The sequence below is a fragment of the Varroa destructor genome, unplaced genomic scaffold (assembly GCF_002443255.2).
Source record: "Varroa destructor unplaced genomic scaffold, Vdes_3.0 BEIS01000007.1, whole genome shotgun sequence".
NCBI lineage: Eukaryota > Metazoa > Arthropoda > Arachnida > Mesostigmata > Varroidae > Varroa > Varroa destructor.
The window spans coordinates 18,683,695-18,698,599 of record NW_019211460.1 but is presented as its reverse complement, the minus strand read 5'-3'; the positions used below and the strand labels follow the sequence as shown (position 1 = coordinate 18,698,599).

Below are 14,905 nucleotides of genomic sequence, written 5' to 3'. Positions count from 1 at the left end.
TCACGTTTTGAATATTTCTACTCGTCGTGCAGCACGTTAATCTTCCTCAGCCACATCAGCCCCGACTTTAGCTCGCTGCACCCTTTCAATGTACAGCGATCTATCTGTTCGTTGCGCACTCCAGTATGTTCGCTTCCATTGGGTATCCATCCCTGACCGCCGTTAGCTTTAGAATCATCGTTCCGCATAACGATCCAGCGTACTAGTGTTTTTCACGAGTCAGACCAACACCCTTACTGCTCTTAAGTCGAAAGCATTTTACCGTGTACATACATTCGGTTATAATAAGATGTCGAATTCTGCTAAAAATACGCGTATCTGTTGCCAGTTACCCACGCAGGCCTGTTCACAGAAGCAGAAGAAAAGCAGAAGTGTGTTGGATCTATAACAACACGCTTACAAAAGCTCAGTTCTGACAATCAATGTCATAATTCGCTGGTGATGCTGTGTTTCAGCTATATATACATATATATATATATATAATTTTATTTACCGTAGCATTTGTTTTGCAGTTTACAGGTTTCCACTCTCTATTACTGGGATTACTATGGGTAAAAAATAGGGTTATTTATATTTCCATGCGTTAGCTACATTGACTGTATATAGCAACAAATTTGTTAGGTAAACTAGACTATGAAAAGTATAAATATATCAATCAGTCAACGTTGTCAAACTATGAACTAATATATCTCATAATAGAGAACACTGTTATTAGCGGAAAAATGAATAAACAATCTGCTTAAACGAATAATATGATACGCGTAATAGTATTCAGACCATATATTTATCAATAATACAGGTGGTAGTTAGATTTCAAAGTTATTATGGTAATAAACGACTGGCTAAGTATTTTATAAAAAAAAAAATACAAATATAACCATGGAAAAACATTACAGTAAATCGGTGCTGCATTAAAACTAAAGAAAAAACTAGACAAAAAGTACCAAGTGCGTTACCTCGCAGTATCGAGTTTGAAACCGAGTTGAAACCAGGTCCGCTATCCCTATATTTGCTCTACAATCTAAAATACAGTAGTTTCGGCGAACTGGGATAATTTTAATTCTTTATTTGATTATTGCAAGTTATTATACCAACAGCTTTAAAATGCAGCCCAGGACGAAGTCTCTTATTTGCATTCATCATCGCTCCAAAAACATACAGGCATATACATCCCGGTTTGCCGTCATTATCATCATCATATGTCAACTTGATGCCTCAGTAGAATGTGGATGGAAGCTCGGAACGCGTCCCTGCTTCGAACGTCCTTCTTTATCTGCTTGACTACGAAATTCGTCCATAGACATCACTAGAACAGGCGAGTTCAGATATCGGAATCGATACACGATGTGCGGCGCCTCTTTTTGCACCATGTTTCTCAGGAAGTTTCTGATCCTGAAAGATCTTCTCATCGTCACAAAACAGCGCCCGGCGAACGCTAAACCAATGCGGCACGTTTCCAATCCTAAGCGAATCAGTCGAGCAAAATCGTGGTCATTGGATCCTATTGGATTTCCCGACTCCGCGGGAGGCACACTTTGTCCATTTATTATGCTTCATCTCTCTATGGCTGGGCATCGTGTCCCAACAAGCCGAACTAGGCGAAGTCATCGGCCAGATTTAGCGTCATTTCTCCTGACGTTGCTCGTTGAATCATTGTAAAAAGCTCCTGTGCTGAATCTTGATGCATACTGTAGCCAAATCACACCCCACACCAAAACCGTTCCATAGGTAGTTTTCGCCTGTCGCCGCTTCGTCCTTCTTCTTCCTCTGAGTGTATAAAGCAAGGCCTTGCCGACAAGGTTCACCGTGGTTACGTTTTCAGTACAGATAGCTTAATGTTTTGCTGAGTATAAAAATTCAATCCATCATCGGACGTCACGGCAATATTCGTCCAGAATCTTAAGTGACAGAGCGCTAGAGAAAGAAAGGCAATTGTGAACGAGAAAAAGGAAACGATTTCTTGGACCAATGCCAATAACAATGGGTTGGCAGCTATGAAGAGAACTTCCTTCCGCAGCTTAAGGTCCCCGGCGCATTATAGCGTGCTCATTGAAGAACGGCTTTCCCGAAGATTTGAACCTGTGCACATAAACAAACCTTTAAAATGACTCCATACTACAATTTCCCACCATTGCGTTGCACAAGTGAGGCGCGTAGCCATCATGAACGCTGTACCTAATCGTATCGTACCTCATGCGATTGAAATATATTTTTTTAGATCTTGTAAATAAATAAAATCAGTCTATCGATGTAAAACTTTGTTTATTTCCTTTTTACACGTTTTACTGTAATCTCGCACGTGTTCTCAGTGATAGTAAGTGCGAAACAAAAATGGCCGCCCGTTCGAACAGTTTAACTTTGTACCTGACTTTGAGCATGCGTAACACGTTTAGCACAAATGGCCTTTTACAGTATCTGAACGGATTTGAAACAAAGTAGTTCGGGCAAAGCAACCGCGAAAACGGCAGACGGCCTCCATTGCACTCGCACAACGCTGCCTAGAAGTAGTAGTCTCTATGCCTTATATAAGAGACTGTAAATTAAGGCATGGCTGTTTTTGTTTGTTTTAATGTCTTCTTTTTTTTCTTGTTTATTAATAGCTTGATATCTGTGGTTACATAACTTCAAGAATAGGTGCATCGTGTGAGACAGAAGATTTTCGTTCACCGCAAAAGGTGGAAGCAGCCTAGAAATTTAATCACGCATATGTTAAGGGCTCTACACCTGGAAGCAACGGGCTTATCTACCAACCATACTTCTCCAAAGTTTTCAGTTATTATCATTATCAGTTATTATATCAGACGCAATTATGCTGACGACCTTTGATATTTTCTTCACCCCGATATAGAAAGCTTTACGAGTTCGAAATCGAAGTACGTTTTTATGGTCTGGACAAAATTACACTGGCAGACAAAAAAAAAAGAGGATTTCGAAGGTTATACACTTTTCAACCGCTAGCACGCAAAAAATCGAATTAACGAGGCAGTACGCAAAAAGGGCGATTAGTCATATTTAGGCAATGGCCTTTGCATACTCGTAGCTGATTATAGCTGGCATATAGCCATAACTTATTTGTTTGAACAGGGCGCGTATCCAGATCGCCAAAAAAAAAAAGATTTTACACTTTTTGAGACACCTGGAGAAAGAAGACAAATGCGAACCGTACTAGGAAGTTTATAGCGTATGTATTAAGCTAAATAGACAATTTTTTATCATCTAACTTTAACGTATGTCACTTTCAACTAGACTATCTAAAATATATGTTCAGCATCGTCTATATATATAAATGCGATTGAAAATGATGAAGTTCATTATATAATTTTAAGCTTTGAGCTAAGACTATTGAAATTATAACGGCACGGTGGAAAGTATCCAGAAATTTTTTTCGAGCTCCCTTTCTTATTAACTCGAATGGAGAACCTGTCAGGTTTATCTCCAATTCATATGTACATGTTAGTCAAAAACTCGTGTAGTCATTCCCATAAACATTTAGATAGATCCGCATAGCATATAGTTACAAAATTGACATAGCCCAAGAAACTTCCTCGGGGAGCTAGTTCCAGGTACAATTGCGCTCGGAACCAAAGCTTCCTGCATAATGCGACCTACACGGGACGCAATTTCTTTACCGGGCTGAGAATAATGAAAGACTTTGGAAAAAAGAAGCAGTCTGGTTAGAACGCGATTACCTTTCGCCCACTTTTTTTCTCTTTTCGGGCAAGGACCCAACTGGCTCTTCGTTGTTCGACCTACTTTAATGAACTTTTTCTAGAAGCGGTTTTATGACCAAAAGTAAAGATGTGCTGTGTTGTTGAAGGCTCAACACGAGATTGCTTAACCCTAATGTGACATTGACAGTCACGTCATATCCAAGTGATTTTTCTACTTGAGGTAACATGCACACAAAAGCCCTCGCATCTACATCACCACACGATCCTACCGGCGTAAACCAATATAAATCACCAAAGAAGGATATCGCGCTTGCCTAACTAGATCGGACACTGCTATACCGTAGCAGTCTTATACTCGGAAAAGCAGAAGAAATAGTTCCACTGACGATCCGCCGAGGCTCCCCTTTTGTAGCAGTCCAAATGCTGATATTCGGACCGGTATATTCGACCGGCTGGTCGAAGAAGGGCAATATCATTTCGAAAAGCGATATCTGAATATGAGTAGGAACCGATAAGAAAATTCGACTACGTACGAAAATGAGATATAGATTTTATACACAAACATTGCAGAATATATTTATGATAATAACATTGTTTTTTGAATAAAAATAAAAACACTGACACGAGATCATTCGAAGTGTTGTATACATTAATAGATTTCTTGCACCTGAAATGTTTATAACGACAATGTGATTGGCTTACTGGTTCGCGAGATCCGAACGGTGCGTGCTTGTAGTGTTCCGTTTCGACGCCGACGGCTAAAGTAGAGACAGAAAACCACATAGTTAAGAGGTCCCGCCAACAACACTTACCTACGTGGATAAGAAAAAGTTATTTATTTATTATAACCTTCAGGCCATAAAGACAAACGAAATGCACCCAAACCAACTTGGGAATATCGAACAAAAATCATATTACCCCATTTGAAAAAAAACTATTCCCATTTGACACTGTTTGAATCCGCATGTACGTCTCGTTCAATATTCAACCGAAACGATCGGCCAAAAGTTAATGGAGCAGACTTTTGAAATGCTTAATGTCAGAAAGCTTGTCAGCGTTGCTATACTAACAATGCGTTATCTTATCAGTCTCATGGAAGCTTTGCGCATGCGCAAAGTGTATGTACCACTTGGAGGAGTGCTCGCAATCGTATGAATGCCACGCTTATATTATAGGCATAGATTCCCTTGCAGAGCAACAATAGTGTATATACAATGATGATATGTATAAGATGTGCAGCCCAAAAGGTACTGGAGTACGTGATGCCGGGTAGAACGACTTTTAAAGATCAAACGTGAAACACGTTGTCCTATACGTTACGCAGTCTAAATCAGGAAATAGATAAAGGTTTTTAATCCCATATGTCGTGCATCTTTACCTATGTGATGTGACTGCCAATCACCTTTGTCCCACCAGTAATATAGAACTTGTTAGGTACTTCCTTAGATTCAATGGATCTTTCTTCTTCTTCTTCTTTCGGTTATCAACTGTAGAGACTGCTCATCTGACAATCTTCTGAATCTCATTTTTTTAAATTCTATGTGGGAATTTGAAGTGTGTACGTATTATAGTATATTTATCTTTTCGTCTTTAGATGTAAGTAGCGTGTGATCGGATCCATTATAGTATTACCAGTCGTTGGTTCTGAGGAATTCACCCTATGAACGATGCATAAAATCGCCATCGAGTCGCGAAGGGTTCTTATCTTGATATCGATTGACCGTTAAACATCGCAGAGAAGAGCGTTATATATAGCTACAGGTTTTCAGTTATCTAAACGTCGTTCTTCTATTATAATATGTATTCTTCTCCATAGTCTGCGACTACTTTCAAAGCAGTATCGTTTGTTAAATCATCTAGGGTATTCTCGTTTGTTAAAGTATCTAGGGTCTCGTGTTATCTGCTCACCGGTGGCTCAGAACCGCCATGTATACTAGGAATAAATGAATGTTTCGAATTTTTTTCGGTAATATTGCATCGAACGACTGGTTCCTTTCGGCATGTAATGAGGTGTGACCGCTTCAGGTCTCGAACTAGGACTACAGTACGTGCTCCTATGTTCGATAGACAAACACGTTACCACTGCACCACTATTGGGAACTGTATACTAGTTGTAAGTATATATTTAATACAGCAATAGTTGAACAATGATCCTTCTGATCTGACGCTCAATTCTGCCTGGTTTACTTTTATTTATTCTAAAAATAGGAATTTCCTCTAGACGTTCAAGAAACAAACATCAGGTCACATGGTTCGAATAACGGGTCCGCATTTGTCCTGTGCCGCAATTATTTTGTGATGTTCTTTGATAACAAACGCCACATAAGTTATTCCTTATTCAGCCTTTTAGTGTTTGATTGATCTGAGTCTCTTCAAACTAACGCGATCTTGGAGCATATATGTTTACCCCAAAATCTGTTTTGGATCGCAGAAGGATATCGGTAATACGCATTTCTTTGCATAGAGAGATATCTTAAGGCATTCCATACGTATTTTTTAGTATCCTAGAGACTCTTTTAGCTCGATCATCGATGATCCCAAATTTTTTGACCGATTTACATATGGCTTGTAAATTTATTTCTAAAAACTTATATTTTTGACCAGTAGCTTTCTGTCGCTTGCCGTTGAGGTCAATCTAGGTAATATCATGCCAGAAGGCGCTCCCAGCTTGTATTCCAATTCAAAGAACTGCGACGGGAACTCACCGTTTACGCCGTGAGTCTAATTCACAGAGCTCCAACATGAGGGTACTGCAATCAACTAGAGCTTCTTGCTTTTATGTACCGTTTTGGTAGCTTATGTCATGGCTTGAGTGAAAGCATTTTTTTTAGAGAACCTGCTGCCTAATTGTGCAGAGTCTAACCTTATTTCTTACAATACTCTGCTGTATTGTTAGGTCAAATCGTGCCGAATAATAATCTTTCAGTGTTGCTTGGTCTAGTTGCATTTAAGGTGTGAGTTCTGCTACATTGTTGCTGCCTGAGAAAATATGTCACAATTTCTTGTATCGTCAAGGCATGTGGCCAGTGGATATAAAAAAAAGTAAAAGCCTATAGGTTTTCGTTGCATTTGCAAACACCTCATAACCGTCTCCGTCTCGAACGTAGCGCTTTTTCTAACGTTTTCACGACAATTTAGTAGGGCGACAGCTTAACTTTTGCATTGCCGAATTCTTATGTAGATGTGGTATTGTCAAGGTATCGCTTGTCCTGCATTTGATTAGAGTACAGAGCCACATTTAGATGCAGCAGACTTTGACTTATTCCCATCGTCTGAAACCTTGTTTGTCAATAACCAATTGTACATGGAATGCTCTAGCCTGCTTATAAATTGTTCTACCGAGGCGTTTGCTGTACATAGCGCTATTTGTAACCTTAAAATCGAAATCCTGTGTTGCACGAGACTAGCAGGTTGTATTTCACTCTATTCCAGTGAACCAATCGTGTGCCGGCTACCAACTGATAGGGTTATAATTTTTCATGGGGTCAGTGGGTTACAGTTTAGCTCGTTTCTAGCGTGAACCAAGATCAAGCAAGCGTCAACAAAGGCTTTAGCTACTTCAAGGATCTTCGTAGCAACTCGTTCTCGGCATGCAAAGCTAGCTGCTTTATGCCCATCTAAGAACAACATACGTCCAGGATCAGCAGGTATATGCATAAAAAGGCTCAAGGTACGCTAGTCTAAGGAATTTTCGCACGAGTCTAAGCTCTACCCGACAGCACCCGAGGTCCTAAACATTCCATTCGACCTTATTCGGCAAACACTGTGAGGACTGCTAGAAGCTACTGGCAAAATCTGGCTGAATTTTTTAGATAGCGCATTCAGTTTTTGCTGCAGAGATCGTCTGTGGATGTAAAACGATCAGTGAAATATACGGCCCCGAAGGTCAACCAGTGAAGTTTAAAGTAAAGCGTTTTTACTTTATGCATTTATTATACGCGTTCGGATAATACATGGTTGGTGTGTTATTATTATTACTGGTAAAAATGTTCTTCATAACAAGTTGATGCAAACGCTTGCATTGAACATTAAACTTTCATTTAATGAAAGAAATAGGCTTAGTCTGAAGCCGACATGTGTATCTTCGTAAGTTCGAATAAGTTTTTTTTACTCTAATTTGTTAAAATACAATCAAATGACAATTGTACTAAGCTGATAAACATCTATTTATTGATGTTCCTGGAGTACGCCTCTTGACCAGAAAGCTGGACCACGCATCGCGTCTGCACGATGCGTCTCGCGAAAGTTATCACCGATTCCCCATACGTATACACATCTATCTAAACACATGTATCTATTGTGTATTTCCATAGTAGATACACGAATACAAGACATTCATCGCAGAAAATGTGTTGTAATAACCTACTGTTTATAGCAACAGTAGCCACATGTTGACGGCGATGCCCACGACTGTGGCGTAGTGATCGTTCGCTTATCAGGTTTAGTAAACGGTTAAACAAATTTGTTTCCATTGTTGACTCCGTCCTTATAGGGGCTTGACGACAGCCTTGGGCCAGATGGTAAAGTGACCTTTGGGTAGCTCACACCTCGACTCATACCTATGAGTGGGCGCATATGTTACCTCGTGCTGGTAGGGTGAAACGAACGTGTGAAGGGTAGTATATGATCGCGCAAGTTCATAAAAAAAATTTTTTTATACATATAAACAATTTGTCACTAAAACACAATAGTATTTTTAGGCTTACATGCTTTGCTGGTATTTACGTCATGCTGTCGGTATATTTTGTATATAGATGTCACAGGAACCGTTGTATATGGGGTCCTGTATATAGATTCCACGAAAGAAAAGCGTTGACTTAAGTAGATTTTTCCATGATGCATAATTATACCACAAAAACGTAAAAATGGAAATACTACTTCAAACGAGGGAGAATTCAAACGAGGAGAGTGCCGCTTAAAAAAGTTTTATGTTTTGCATAATGTGTGCAAAACACGTCCCGCAATTTGCTTGTTTTGTAAGCGGATTATCAGTAGCATCTTTCCCATGAAGTTAAGCTCCCAAGCGTTCTCAGTGACCATTATCTGTTGCTGTTTGTTTTTTTTACTTAGAATTCTTTTATTAACGTCCTCTAACAATGATTTTAGAAGCATAGAAAACCTAAAAGTTTCATAGGTGCAAGCCTCCTCTATAGCCCTATGAGTCTGGATCCGCGATCGCCTCACGAAACCAATATACAAACGCACTTTGATATTATGGGAAAATGTTCATACTCGTAGCGTGAAACAAACGAATCAATCGGGAGTCAAATTAAAACCGTGACAGAAGTGGAAAAAAAGAGAGTCCCGGTGAAAAAAACGATCTTATCCGCTAAAGTTCTCATAGCACTCTTGACTCGATTTGTCGGTAAACACAATCAAAGGTCAGAAAAAGGGACAGTCAACTCGCTGGAACTTGTACCTGAAAGCAAGTTCATTTGAAAGAGCTCGTCAATATTTTGACAAAAAAGTCGAAATTATAATTTGCTATATATATATATATATATATATATATATATGGCCATTTTCTTATCGCATTCTGCCTGCGAAAGGGCAAAGGAAAACTTCACATTGTAGTTAACTGCGAATTAAGGCACTCACGAATCGGCCAATCTGCTGGCATCGCCATCATCGCTAAGGATGATAACGACATAGATCTATGTTTCTCTCCAAACTGCCCAGGAGCACAAATTTTTTCTACTCTAGTAGATTTTAATTACTAAAATTATTTGGGTCCGTTAACCCACATCACTGTGCTAGCAAGTAATATTGTACAACCCGTCTATTATCAATTCTGCTTCAAACGCACGACCCTAGACTCCAAGTATCCAGTGGCAATGAGTCAGCTAACGAGTATTCGATCGTATTGTTTTGATGCGTCGATTCCATAACGATTACTCTCGCATGAAGTGTTTGCCACAGTGCGACTATTTGCGTATGTAAAAGATTGTAAATTTCAACCTAATTGCTTCGTGTGAATTAGAAGAAAAGCAAAAACATTCAGAGTATTTTGTCAAAAAAGTAAGTTCTTTGAAATTGCAGGCCAAAACGAAACATTTCTGTCCTGAAGTAGCTCCCAGTCCAAGAAATTTGTTTCAACAGCTTCAAAAGACTATAAGGCCGACAAGACCGACCCAGCTAAATTGCTAATGAAAGCAAACTCTGGGCTTGAAGATTTGAGTTTGAGGATTGTTTTTTGAAGAACTTGCTGCGAATGGAGTGTTGTTCTTAAATACATTTAATGTATCAGCCTCCGCCTTGTGCTTCATAAGCAAGCTGCTTTGCATAAAGATCTTCCGGTAAAATTTAATAGTTGATAACAAAGTGCAACATAAAAAGCTGATTTATCTTTCTCATCGGAACCAGGACACGTAGATCTTGCGTTCATCTCAAGCGAAGTAACAGTTGATTTTGAACTGATAAGGATTTTGCTGGCTAAAGTCTTTCGCCCACTTTCGAAAAATTTCAAATCTTTCGAAAGTGGGCGGTAAAATTAGCGGGATTCAATAAGCATATGTTAGTATTTCAAGCTCAGCATCTCGTACATCAGGAGCAGCACGAACGGATAATGTGAGCTGACTGTGTTGGCTAGAAACTTTTAAAACATGACGGCTAAACTTAGCTTTTGGCAAAGTTAGTCTGCCCTCTTGCTAACAGTCGGACGATTGCGATAAAAGGGTTTAGTTCACATGATTCAGTGAGTATGCAAGCTGTGGTTCGAAATGGCGGCTTACCTAGAGCTACTTTTTTTGCTATAACTTAAATCTTTAAAAGGTTTTATAGAATACGAAATGTCGACGTTAAGGGTACTCAAAGAAACTGTGTCGTGCCAGGCTCCTGTGCATACGTGACATGTACAGAGACTCACTTATTACAAGAATACACACGCAGCCGATCATAAAGGCTATTGAGGCGGGCCATATCTTACTAGCAAATAAATATGCCGCTTATCTAACTATGCAGGAATACGAATCCTATCCTCTGCGTTAAAGAAAGAAGTTAAATTTGCTTTATTTTGATTATAGAATACGCCTCACTTTCATTCAGCCCGAGCTGGACGACTAATGATGTTCCAAAAAAAAAAAACACTATGCGACATACCTCAAATTTTAAACGATGTTTGATGGGTGTAAGACCCCTTTCTGAGACGCTGCTTGTCGTTATGGCATCATTAAGACTAAACACTGCCGCTCGAGTTCCGCCGGATCCGCTTCCCGGCATGCTTTCAAGAACAGTTAGCACTTCAGATACGCACTTGGAGGAAATGGCCTTACAAACATCTAGAAGTAAAAGTCAAGGAGCATTGCCCTTCAAACGTAGTTGTTATGTTAGCAGTTATCCAAAAAGGTTCTTAATAGACGATGATGGCTAATTTGCAGCAGAATTATGAAGTTTCACGACCTCCATATGTAAATATATCACTTAACTATTAAATTCAATCCCCTCACATAGTTAACCTTTAACAAACCTTAAAAAGTAACCTTTAATAAAAAAACAATAACGTCAAATCCAACAATCCAAAATGCCACAATTGATATCCTTATATATGAATATATTCCTGCTCAGTATATTATCGCAAAGGCTGGAAGTGTTGTCTTTAGTTGCCAGGAGCACAAAATATCTGAATAATAAACATGAGCTAGCTAATTTTCGAACACCCCTCTAACTACAATGGCCTGGGGTGATCAATGAATTTACCGTTCACATTTACTAATCAATATTATATAATGAAATTAGCCATTAAGTAGTTGCAATATTGTAACGAAAAATAGAAAGAAAAAAAAAAAAATCTATATAATTCGACGTAAACGACGTCTTTTTCATTTTAGGAAAGGCATCGGTTTTAAACATAACTCACCTATTGCTCCTTATTTTCTAAATGAAATATTCATCCAAATCGGCCCCCTCAGATACCGCTACGTTATATATATATATATATATATATGAATACTACCTCGCCAACAGAACATTAGGATACTAGCTAAACCCTGCGTAATGCGCTTCAGTAACTATATCGAGCTGATTTAGTATTTGATGTCCTCTCTTCTACTGCGTTTGTTCTTCTTTCATTTTTTCGAATATATTTTTGTTGGACATCTTCCCAGTTTTGATATCAGAGAAGTGACTGCTAGATTTTTAAAAAAGATTTTTTCATAAACGATAGTTGCTGGAGCACATTATGCTTGAAGAAAAATTCCCTTTATGATTGCTTCTGCTTCTTTCAACTTTTTTCCTCAACTGATTTTGTTGCGGTTGACTTCGGGAGTGCGACTTGTTCGAAGCAAATAAATTGGACTAAATAGACTTCTACGGCTTTCCCTTTAGACTCAGTAGTTAAACATTTAAATTGACGAAAAAGCTGCAAGCTAGACGGCCTAAGAAAGTTTCAAACTGTTTTAACCCAAAAGAGCCACTATTTTTTTGCGGGTCTATTTATTATGACAACACTGAGACCGTCAAGGTGTTGTCATTCTCTTCGGAACTAGCTTGACACTAGGATTTTTCGCTTTCACATATAATCTCGAGTACACTAGACTATTTCGAATGAACGCACATTAGAAAATTCAAACGACTAGCAAACACCAAGGCATAACGCCAAAATTCACAAATCTGATTACTGTTTGATAAAAATTAACTCAGCTTTGGTGTGCTAATAGATCACACACAGTGTACATACCGTAAGTAAATAATGAGCAGACAAAACGAAATGTTAATCAGACGAATAAGCACCTCTTCCGTCGATTAAATAGGAAAATATATCCCCTCGTGGGGGATATATGTACGATCTTTTATATGGGACCTCATATATATTTAAACAATGCATATGCGGCAAACATCTAGACATATATATGTATGTATGTATGTATAGTTGAATTGGGCTAATATTTTTTGACGATACGGTTGTTGAAACATCTGCACAGTATCATTGTGGTATAAGAGTGCGGTATAAGAGAACAGCATCATCAAAAGTTTATTCAACTATTGTCCTCTCTACTACGAGACGTCGTAAACTGTTCAAAACGGTTTGCAAGAAATTCCAAAAAAAAATAACTGATGCCGCCCTTCGCTAAGGATCGACAATTTTCAACAGTGCGCCTGTACACTAAGAACATCCGAATAACCCGCACGATGAAGCTACTTGACAAAGAAAACTACGGCTCACGTCGGTCGTCAGACGGTCCAGTTAGTGGAGGCTAGAGAGGTCGGGACCAGAAAAATCAACGTAAGAAAAGGCGCCCTTTAAATCTTGATGAAACAGTTAGAACGCAAATGATTTCTTTAAGGTTTTTTGGGTTTCGCCTCTTTGGAAACGATCAGTTTCTTAAGTGCACACAAGAATTCCGCTTACCTATCTTCCGCCACCTACAAAATACTTCACGTCACTTTCACATCTCGTAAACGAATACCTTTGGGTCGAAGTCGATGCACTTCAAGTTGCTGCAAAGCGGAATCCAATTCTAGTTAAGTGCCAGACTTAGTGGTCGTGAAGACAGCGAAAAAAGCATCCTGCCTCAGGCAGTGGTCGAAAGTCTCATCTCTAACGGGTTCAGTTACTCAATTTGCTCACTGAAAATGATCGTTTTCATAAGAAAGACTATGTTTTACGCATAATAAGCTATATACTTACGTTACATTATAATTTTTATATTTATCTCTATACCAGTGATATCGTGACAATTAACAACATTTATAATATAATATAATATAACAGTTGTAAAAAACGTTCGTAACTACACCAACAAACAAAGGCTGTGATGAAGTAGATGAACTTCACCTCTCGATATCATGTGGCTTGAGTCTCTTTGATGATTTACTTATGCATCTAATCGTCTCGTCTAGTTATATCTTGCATACTACTAGAATTCACAAGTCAGAGCCTCATAAATGCTTTACACAAAGATGTATTCACCCTCAAACGTTATCCAAACACAAACTCCCAAATGATTAAGAGCTATTGTCTCAGGAAGAAAACGAGAACGTCCACAGGTCAGATCTAAAAATGCGAGTAATCAAAGTATGACACATAAGGTATTTCAAAACCCGACAGAAAATTCGACCATAACAACAGCTAGAAGCTACCTACCTCGTTAGTTTTAGCAGACCCCCCCCCCCCCCTCTTTGTATTCAAAAAAGGTCAGTTATTGCAATCCACAACTGTGCCTTGTCTCAAGACGTCAAATGGAATGTCTCAAATTCAATATATCAAGTTATTATTAGCGCGATAAATATTCGATCTCGCCTTTTGCGACCCCATCGAGAACTTCCCTCATGGCAACACATTAATCCTGGCCTGAAAAAAGCTCAGGTATTGAGCAAACCCACAAGCGAGATCATAGCTCTTTTCAATAAGATGCTAAGGGACTTGGCGGGTATGGGAATAGGTGGCATGAGAGACCACTCCATTGACTTGACTAAGAGAAAGCCTGCGGCTAAGAATAAGATCGCTACTCTGATTTTTGGCTGATCGTGTGTTTTTCGGGCCTGCCAAACGTCGGCCCGTTCTAGTAAAGTGTAGACGGGAGAGGAACAGAAGTTCGTTTTTGGGCACAGGAGATGAGAACCTGGCTAGGTGGGCCACGTTAACTCGTGGCTCACCCGCTCGTTCGAATCCGAGATGGTAGCAATGAGGCCGGTAGTTGGAGTTTTGTCAGTGCTATAGGCAGTAATGTGACTGGTGTCGTTGTGGCTGGGTCTAAGGCTAAAAAATATGTGCCCACAGCAAGACTGGACCATTCATAAGCCAGGGACGTGAAGGCAACAGCTGCCATCTATACGTAGCTCGTCCTGTGCTAGCATGGGAAGACTTTTCGGCTTTTTTGGGCACGTCGATACTCTTGCTGGTCCTTACTGATGAGTGGAAGACGGAAGGTTGGGAGGTAGGAGGACGAGCAAGTGGTTAATACGTTAGTTACTGCGCACTCGGTACCTCTAACTAGAACCAGCTACCGCCATCGCCGTGAAAATTATGCCAAAAGTAAGCGAGAACGACTCTCTAAATTCAAGACCAAAACTAAGCTCCTAGAACTACTTGTTTAAGCTAGTTAGCTGGTAAATTAGAGTGGTGTCGGTTAGTATATAGAGATCTAGCTGCTTTTGCTACAAGCTACGCATATATATATATGTATATATATATATATATATATATATATATATATTCGAATTCGAATCGGCGTTCTAAAATATGCATGCCATTAAAGAGTGCGGCGTTTATCTCTATAAAAGTACTCGATATATAT

General features: G+C 39.2%; 1 long non-coding RNA gene across 4 annotated transcripts; it reads right to left on the bottom strand.

The window, feature by feature from the left end:
- Positions 1-838: 838 nt before the first annotated feature.
- Positions 839-13,270, bottom strand: LOC147754410 (uncharacterized). 4 transcript variants are annotated; one of them, XR_015317611.1, is made up of 4 exons: positions 13,076-13,270; positions 10,770-10,976; positions 4,374-4,429; positions 839-2,079 (listed from the first exon to the last, which is right to left on the bottom strand). It is a non-coding gene; the product is annotated as an uncharacterized LOC147754410 (long non-coding RNA). The 4 variants fall into 4 exon arrangements; XR_015317613.1 differs by lacking the exon at positions 13,076-13,270 and adding an exon at positions 12,346-13,049; XR_015317612.1 differs by lacking the exon at positions 13,076-13,270 and adding an exon at positions 12,223-12,325.
- Between the last annotated feature and the right edge of the window lie 1,635 nt (positions 13,271-14,905).